Genomic DNA, 8,806 nt, shown 5'->3' on the forward strand with positions numbered 1-8,806 from the left:
CAGACAACTGTAGACACCCACATATAAACACATATTCACATATATTATTCACCATCACTGATCAGTTTATATTCATACACAATCAGGAATGCATGCACACACAAATTCAATGGAACCCTGTTTTACCCTTGATACATTAAAAAAGTCCAAAAGAAGCATAAATGACATTTTCTCACTTTGGAAAATGGTCAGCAGCAAAAATGGATTGCATTTCAATGACTTGGCCTTGTTTATTCATACAAAATTCAAAAGAATTAGAGTTTAAATAAATGAAACTCCACAGATTTGTGTCTATGAAATGCAGCTCTTTTTAAGAAACAGACAGCTGATGCCTTGACGAAGCTCATCAATGGATGGGGAAGCTTTCATGACACCCGTGGGTATACATTCAATTAAAGGGGCTCAGGAATTTGGTCTGGTTGACAGCACAGCAATTCCAGCTCGATACATCCCCCTAAAAAAGCATCCCCATCTCATCCCAGATTTGGCTTCAAATTGCAGCATGAAAACATGTCCAATCAACTGGTTTAGCAGCAAAAGCAAAAGCAAAATCTCTAGGAATTCAGAAACCATTATTAGGCCTGCTTTCCAGATTTTCTGTTTTCTTTTATTTTAATTTAGTAAAGGAAGTGGAGGCAAATAGTTTAATCACAACCATCCCTAGGGGCAATTTAGAATAATTTTCTCATTAGGCAATATAATATGCAGTATAACTAATGTTTAATCAGATGACAGCTAGAAAGGCCTGTGCAGCCGCTGCAGTAAAATGCGCTTTCTGTTGCCATGAACAGTTGTATGGGAATCATCTTGTCTCCTTGCATTTTGCTCTTTTGTCAGTGGGTGCTTGGAAAATGCTGCCTTGTGGTCAGACTGTCTTCTAAAAATAAGTGAACTAAAATGATATATATAGGGGAACTCCAAGATTGTTAGGCCCCAGGGAGCCTGACTGCACAAAGCCGGGGGGGGGGGGGGGCGTGAAAGGCAGGAAGTATTTGGGGAAGGAGGAGAAAATGAAAATACAAGAGGTAGAAAATATGAGCTATACAAAGCTAGTGGGAGAAATGCATCCAGGTACCACAGGGATGGGCACAATATAAGTATGTAGATCAGTGATGCTCAAACTTTTTCAGTCCACTCTCCCGCCATCCGCCATTAGTAACAGAATCTGGCCAGGCTCCCCCGCCCCCACATTACTTCACAGCCAAGGCTTCCTCAGCAGTGGAGCTTGGGCTGAAGGGGGAGCTGGGGTCGGAGTGGAGCTGTGGCTGGAAGCAGAGAGGATCTCAGGGGTGGCAAGGGAATGAGGGCAGAGCTAGGCTGGGGGCAGAGCAGGCAGCAGAGTGGAGCTGTGGCTGGGGGTGGAGCTGATCTGGGGGTGGAGAGGGAGTGATGGCGGAGCTGGGCCTGGAGGTGGAACAGGATTGGGTGCTGAATGGAGTGGGGTTGATCTGGGGGTGGAGCAGGGCTGGAAGAGTGGCAGTCTCTTTCTGCCCCCTGGGGGGGTTGTCCCTGGCCTCACCGTATCCTCCCCCCCGAACAATCCTCCTTGCCCCACTATGGGGACATGCCCCACAGTTTGGGGACCACTGATGTAGACAGATAGATAGTCAAACCGATAGACAGTTGGATAGATAGGCAGAGAGCTAAATGAACAGGCATGGGGTTGATCGCCATGTGACTTCCCTCTTGTGATAGCTATAGGTAAGGGGTGTTAATACTTTGACTTCAATTTACAGTGCTAGGTATCGCATGGGGTCCAGTTGTTTGTCCTCCCATTGTCTTTGTTGTCAGGCACATGGAGCATTAATGGTGAGGCACCCATGGAAGTCTGGCACTAAATAGGGAACATACCAGGCAGATGGGGCCACACTGGAGTCCTTGGTATGAGGGGCAGCACCCAAATGATTGATGGAATTGTATGTTGCCTCTTAAGCAAAGCCAAGACCTTAGAAGTCATGCAGGTCACTATGTGCAAATGTTGCTGTCACTTTAGCCTGTTCATTTACAGACTGGAAGAGAGATGGGTACAAATCCCTGCAACAAGTTAGCTCAGACGGGGCTAGAACTCCTTCATAGAGGCTTGTGAATATCCTTTTTCAGATTCATCCAGTGATGGGTTGACCCTCCTCGGTTTCACTTTACTCCTCAGAGGTGAAACAAAGGAACAATTCCCAGTGGAACTCATTCCAAATCTCTAAGTTTGGTTTAGTTTTGGCTGGAAACCAAGCAAAAGCACTTAATTCTGACATGGTTTCCTCCAGAAGCTCTATATTGGTCCAGGTTTGGTTGAAACTCAGTCACGGCTTTTATCCATTCTACAGTTTGTGTAAACTATGGGAAGAAACTGAAATGATGTGATTATATGTGAATCCTCAGATTAACGGTTTTTCAAAAGAAAAACCTTTCTGTTCATTTGCGCATGTGTGATGGACGATGTACCAGAATCGTTCTCACTGAATTTGAAATGCTCAGTAAATTAGTAACAGGAGAACTGCTCTGTTCACCTTTAGCACCATAACCAGTGTTGTTCCTCCTGGGGCTGGTTAGGGGAGGCAAGAGAGAACCAATGGCAACCCGTTCCTAAAGAAGAAGATAGCAAGTGTGTGTAGCGGGGTAAAATTTCAATCTGTCTCACATGCGTCTTTGATTTTGGTTTCTGTTTCTGATCTCATAGCTATAGGAAGGCTTATAGCTCTTGAAGGAAACAGAGACAAGGAATAAACACCTTTTGGCGGAAGCTACAAGGTGGGAGTGTCATAATGTCATTCAAATATGAAATATGCCCTGAAGCAGAGTGAAATTCAGTGGCTAGAAGCTGGAAAGTAGATCTATTCACACAGGGAATAGGCGGCCAATTACTTATCCACCGGAACAGTTTATCAAAGGAGGCGGTAAAGTCATCCTCACGTGGAGGCTGTACATTGCGACTGGATGGCTTTCTGAAATATGGTCTAGTTAAACCACAAGTTATTGAATTTGATACTATTCACTTAGCTAGTCCGGAAGAATAATAACCAACACTGCAGGAATCACTGGGTGAAATTCTATGGCCTGTGTTATGTAGAAAGTCAGACTAGATAATTGTAATGGTCTTAAAATCTATGAATTGCATATCCCAGCTAGCATAATCACTAGAAATCACAAACCTGTCACTCATCAGCTAATCTTCCACAGTGGCCTAGTAGATACAGCACTGGCCTGGGCCTACTGCCCGTCCTGCTGACCAATATTGTCCACTTGTACTCCAGCTGTCTATAGCCACCTGTTGTCTTATACTTAGATTGAAAGCTACTTGGGGCAAGGCCCACCTTTTTGTTCTGGATTTGTAGAACACCTAGCATAGTGGGGTCCTGGTCAATAAATAGGGCTCCTAGGTGCTACACTAATACAAATAGTTTATTATTAATTATTATTATTATTTATATATTTATTAGATCTGCCACTGGCCTGCTGGATGATGTTGAGAAAGCCACTTAATCATTCTTTGCCTCAGCTTCCCCATTTGTAGAATGGGGTTAATGAGACTTACCTCCTTTATACAGTGCTTTTAGAGCTACTGGTGAACAGTGGTGTATAAGAGATAGGTGGGATTATACCAACAGTGGCCAAACTTACTGACCCTCTGAGCTGCATACAATGATCTTCAGAAGTTCGAGACCTGGGCGCACCTGCTGGGGCTTGGGGCTTCAGCTCTGCAGCGGAGTGGTAGTGCTGGGGTCTTCTGTCCTGTGAGGAGGTGGGTTTTGGGGCTTCAGCCCTGTGGGGGGCACTTGCTGGGGCTAGGGGCTTCAGCCCTGCTCCTGCTAAAGCCCCCAGCCCCAACAAGTATGCCCGGCACGACTGAAGCCCCAAGCCCAGCAGGTGCCTCCGGTAGGGCTGAAGCCTCTAGCCCCACCATGCCACCACAGGGCAGAAACCCTGAACTCCTCTCTATCCCCAGTCTGGTAGGTGGACAATGGGGGGGTATAAGAGGTTCCACAGGCTGCACTTTAACTGTAAAAGAGCCGCATGCAGCTCGGCCACCCCTGTATTATACCCTTCACGCTGTACCTTCCTACTTCTGCGAGCAGGAGACAATTCAAAAATCCCTCCACACTCTGTCCTTCTCCCTGAGATGTGCACACACTAAAACTACATGAAAGGAAACAAATCATATAGGTCTGTCCCACTGCACCGGGTTGAACTGTTTCTCTTTATTTACAGTGCATGCACATCTGTTGCCATCGATGACCAAACTTCCTGGAACAGACTTAGTTGTTTCTAGGAGTTCAGCTAGCTGGTCTGGAGATGGGCAAATCTTCTCTGAAAAAGCCTAGCTATACTCAGACCCTGTTTCCTTTCTGAGCCTATTTCATAGCTAGTTTGTATATTTTGTATGCAGAATACAGCACGTTGGTGGTTCCAAAGCACCACGCAGAGCGAAATCCTTCAAGCAATTACATCAGCACAGGGCATGGCTGTGGTAAATAAGCGCCCCTGACTTTCACAATAAACCAAAACTAGAGCTAATCCCATTTCAAAACAAGGCCAAAACAAGCTGATCTCTAAAAGCCCAACACTCTATGTGACTAGATCCCCCCAGTGTGCAGTCTGGGACTGTGGTGGGCCCACTGTGCACCCCTGACTCCCTCTCCCCTTTGCCCCTGCTTGCCAGGAGCCGATCAAAAAACAAACAAAAAAACCCAACAAGCTACGACAAGCAAGAAGCCAAAAACTGGCCGACAAGCAACTCACAAGCCAATTAAGCCAAAAACAAGCCCAATTTCTGTGTTTTTTCTGCAAGTTTGACATGTCTGGCACAAGGGGTCTCTGTTTAGAATAGAACAAATTTGCCAGCATGTAGCTGAAAATAAATCGGCACATTTTAGACCAGTACCAGTGGCAAAAATCTCTGCACTGGAGACATAAAACACACAGTCACCTGCAAGCATGTGCCGATGTGTATAAACATCGTGTATCTTGCTGGAAATGTTACCCAGCAACATATAAATCAAGAACCTGTTTAATATTCTCCTTCTGCCCTATGAGACAGAAATTACTTGCTGAAAGGTTATGTGTGCACATGCACAGCCTCACTGTGGGTACATCCACACTTCAACTGGAGGTGTAATTTCCGGATAGGGTAAACACACCCGTGCTGGCTTTGTTCAAGCTAACACACTAAAACTAGCAGTGTGGCCATTGCAGTATGCTGAGTACAGTCCCATGGGAGACCCTCACTATGTCCTCAAGAGACTACCTCCTCCTGCTGCTCTCCCTGAAGTGGCCACGCTGCTATTTTTAACATGCTAGCTCAAGCAAAGCTAATGTGTGTGTACCTCTGCCTGAACTGGAAATTACTTCACCAGCTGCTGATAGACGCATCCTCGGTGTCAAGGCTTTGCTCTAAAATGGCTGCTCTAATCCACAGGAAAGATTACCATCCTAAATGACATGCAAAGCAAAATGGAATTCCTAAGTGGACATTGCCATACCCCTAGACTGTCCCATGCATTACTCTGGATTTCCTCAGCCGTCACTGAGATCAGAATCCAGCCCCAACATTTTAGTTCAAGCCATGAAAGAGCCGTTTCCAACCATGAAAGAGATTTTCTGAAAGCCTCTAAGGGACTGAGGAGTATGGTTCCATTGTGTGCGCCTAAATCCCTTGGATGACTTTGCAAATCTTTCTCTAAACAATTTATATCACGATTTTCCAAAGTGGGTAGTCTCCAAAATAAGTGGTTTGATTTTCAAAAGTACTGTGCACCCAGCAGCTCCCGTAGAAGCCGGCACACACTGATGGGCTGTCCATACATTTAGAAATCAAGCCACTGATTTAGCCCTCTAAATATTGATTTAGGCACCTAACTGTAGGCACCTGCTTTTCAGACCTTTAACCCTCAGTACAGCTCTCTGGGGGAAGGTAAGTACTAGCAACCTCAGTTTGTGGCTAAGGCAGCTGAGTCACAGAGAGGTGAAGTCGCTTTTTCAAAGCCACCCAGCAGGTCAACATCAGAGGCTGGCTTAGAATTGAGGCGTTGCTGGCTCCCAGCCCCATACTCAAGTCACTAGACTGTGCTGCCTCTCAGACAAAAAGCAACAGGTTAAAATTAATATGAAAAATGGCTCAGACACTCGCCTTTTCTGGAATAAGCAGACTTCTAACCTTTGGAGCAGCTAGGTCCCAATTCAGCAAAGCACTTAAGCACTTGCTGAAGGTCCCAATGAAGTCAATCGGACTATTCACATACTTAAAGCAAAGATGTGCTCAAGTGCTTTGCGCAATTAGAACCACAGGTTTTCCCTTAGTTTTGAGTTCTGATATATTTAAGGGTTACGTAGTTGCAACCGAGTCATATGACCACAATGTATACAGAACCTCCCTCCACTATCTCTCTGCCATACTGAGTAACATTCCATTTCCTTGCCTTTAAATCTCAGATCCTTCATGTGAACCACGTTCGTATGTCATTAAAGGAAATGCCAGATAATTATTTTCCTTACTGTATAAACAGAGCAAAGGTACTAAAGATAGCAGCAGACAATTTTGCAAAATCACATCTTTCATTCTCGGTCGTGGTTAGAAAATGGCAAACAGGATACACTCTTTGGCTCCACAATGATCAATGGTGTCATGATTCATGAGTTATTTTTACTTTCCTTATAACAGAACATCTGGCTGTGATAATTACGGTAATCTTATTTGGTTTTGCCAAATGCCTGACCAAAATATATTGCTTGCCATGTTTTTGGAGTCATTTTGGTCCCAGGATATGAGTGAGACAAGGTGGGTGAGGTAATATCTTTTATTGGGTCAACTTCTATTGGTTGAAGAGATGAGCTTTTGAGCTAAACAGAGCTCTTCTTCAGGTCTGGAAAAAGTTAACCAAGCGTCACCGTTAAATACAAGGTGGAACAGATTGTTAGGCATAAAGGGTTCACATATGTTGCAGGAAACCCAGGGCTGGAATTAGGGCCAAGCAACCCAGGCAACCGCTTAGGGGGAAATAGAATGTTTGAAGTAAAATGTTTCAGGTATTTCGTATGTGAATTCATTTTTCACTAACTTCCTAAAATGTTCTGGACCTTTGTAGAATCTCGTGGAACCTTCCAGACTTTCTGAGAACTACATGTAACCCACACAGCACCTGTGTGTGGTGTTCTGTCCCATCTAGTGGCACTGAGACCACTTAGAGAGAGATTAATGAGTCTGCTTTACATCCTTAGCTAAGGGCCAGATGGCTTTTAGCTCATGCAGTAGAGGCTCATGCATTTAATACCAGAGGTTCCCAGGTTCGATCCCTCCCACTGACAACTGGGGTCTGTCCGTGTTACATACATTTTTGTCGAACCACCTAGAATGCTGTAAGTGAAATATAAGAACTAAGTGAAATTAAGTGAGAGCCCAGCTGTGATTTGTGAACCTTGTTTTATTGTTTAATTGTGAAAATGTATTTGTGTTTTAAGACTTGAAGAGTGTAAGTAGTGACTAATAAAGGACATATTTAATGAGATGCCAGAGATATCTATCAAATTCCTATCTACACAGCAATATAAAAGAAATACTTACTTCTTTTACCATGCTTAACATGTAATGTTTGATGACTTTCTAAGACTGCGGACCATAGACTTTTGTTCTCCCTAATACTGTCTGTTTTCCCCCATAGAAAATAAATGATGCCCTCAAAGAAGCCTTCAGGAACTCGGTATGGGAAGCAAATTGAAATCTCGTTTCCAGCAAGGGGCAAATTTGATCGGAAAATATTAACAGAGACTGGGCTTTAGCAATTGTCCCAGTACAGAGGAAATTGAGCAAAGAGTAAATGTTGGAAGTCCTATTACTGAAGGAATTAGCAGATTACCTGAAGATAAGAAATGGAAGTATGAGGAAAGCCATGGCGAATCGAACAGTGTTCCTGGCAGCATAAAGGACAGTGATGATATGGCCGGCGATCCTAAACTCTGCCAATATTGATTGTACAATTTGTGAACGATCTGGGCAAAATCAAGGATATGATTGTGGCATTATGTCCCATATTCTTCATAGTAATATTATTATGGTATGAGTATGGCATAATTACAATGTATTTTGTGCAAGATGAGATGTGAGATAATTGGAAAGGTTATAATTTACTGAATATGATTATCCTATTTGTCTGCATGTATCATTTTTGTATCGGAAGTTAGGAATATTGTCTATGCATCTATTACAAATGCGTTTATTTATGGGGAACACCCACTAGACAGAATGCAATCAGTCTAGATTGCTTGGCTGGCTTGCCTCAGCAAGTAAAGGGAACCCAGGCTGGTGGGTCAGGCGGGCTCAGTGGTACCCCAGTTCCAAGTGGCATCCCAAGGGGAAACCCGTCACAATGAATTTTCCAGTAAATGAGTAGAAGCAACACTTCTCAAAGTAACACTTTGAAAGAGTGCTTGAGAATGGTGAAAAACTGAATTGACATTGGCTAGTTACTCAAAATCAACGGACAGCATTATGTTTTTGTGGCAAAATATTTGACAAGAATGCCAAATCATTGTCTGTGCTTTTCAGGTACAATTACTGGCATAATTTACCTGATGCTCTGAAGCAACATGAACAGTCACGTAGCTATTTTACGGCCTATGCCAAATGGTCGAGTCCAGGCTCAAGCTGACTAAATGCATAGACACAGAAATCCAGCATATTATTAATGAAGAAACCCAGCATGGGAAGAATGTGCTTAAGTGTCTGATCACAATTACCCTTTTCCTTGTAAAGAATAATTTGGCTCATCGGATAAGTTGTTCACTGAACATAATGGTAAAGGAACACGTCATCTGTTTC

The 8,806-nt window shown here is 43.7% G+C and overlaps 1 long non-coding RNA gene across 1 annotated transcript in view; it reads left to right on the forward strand.

The window, feature by feature from the left end:
* Positions 1–8,245, forward strand: part of LOC127048907 (uncharacterized) — a 30,114-nt gene extending 21,869 nt beyond the window's left edge. Inside the window, exon 4 of the long non-coding RNA XR_007773808.1 lies at positions 7,650–8,245. This is a non-coding gene — a long non-coding RNA (uncharacterized LOC127048907). The remainder of the gene's footprint in view (positions 1–7,649) is intronic.
* The last annotated feature ends 561 nt before the right edge of the window (positions 8,246–8,806 follow it).

This window comes from Gopherus flavomarginatus, chromosome 4, assembly GCF_025201925.1.
Source record: "Gopherus flavomarginatus isolate rGopFla2 chromosome 4, rGopFla2.mat.asm, whole genome shotgun sequence".
NCBI classification, from domain to species: domain Eukaryota; kingdom Metazoa; phylum Chordata; order Testudines; family Testudinidae; genus Gopherus; species Gopherus flavomarginatus.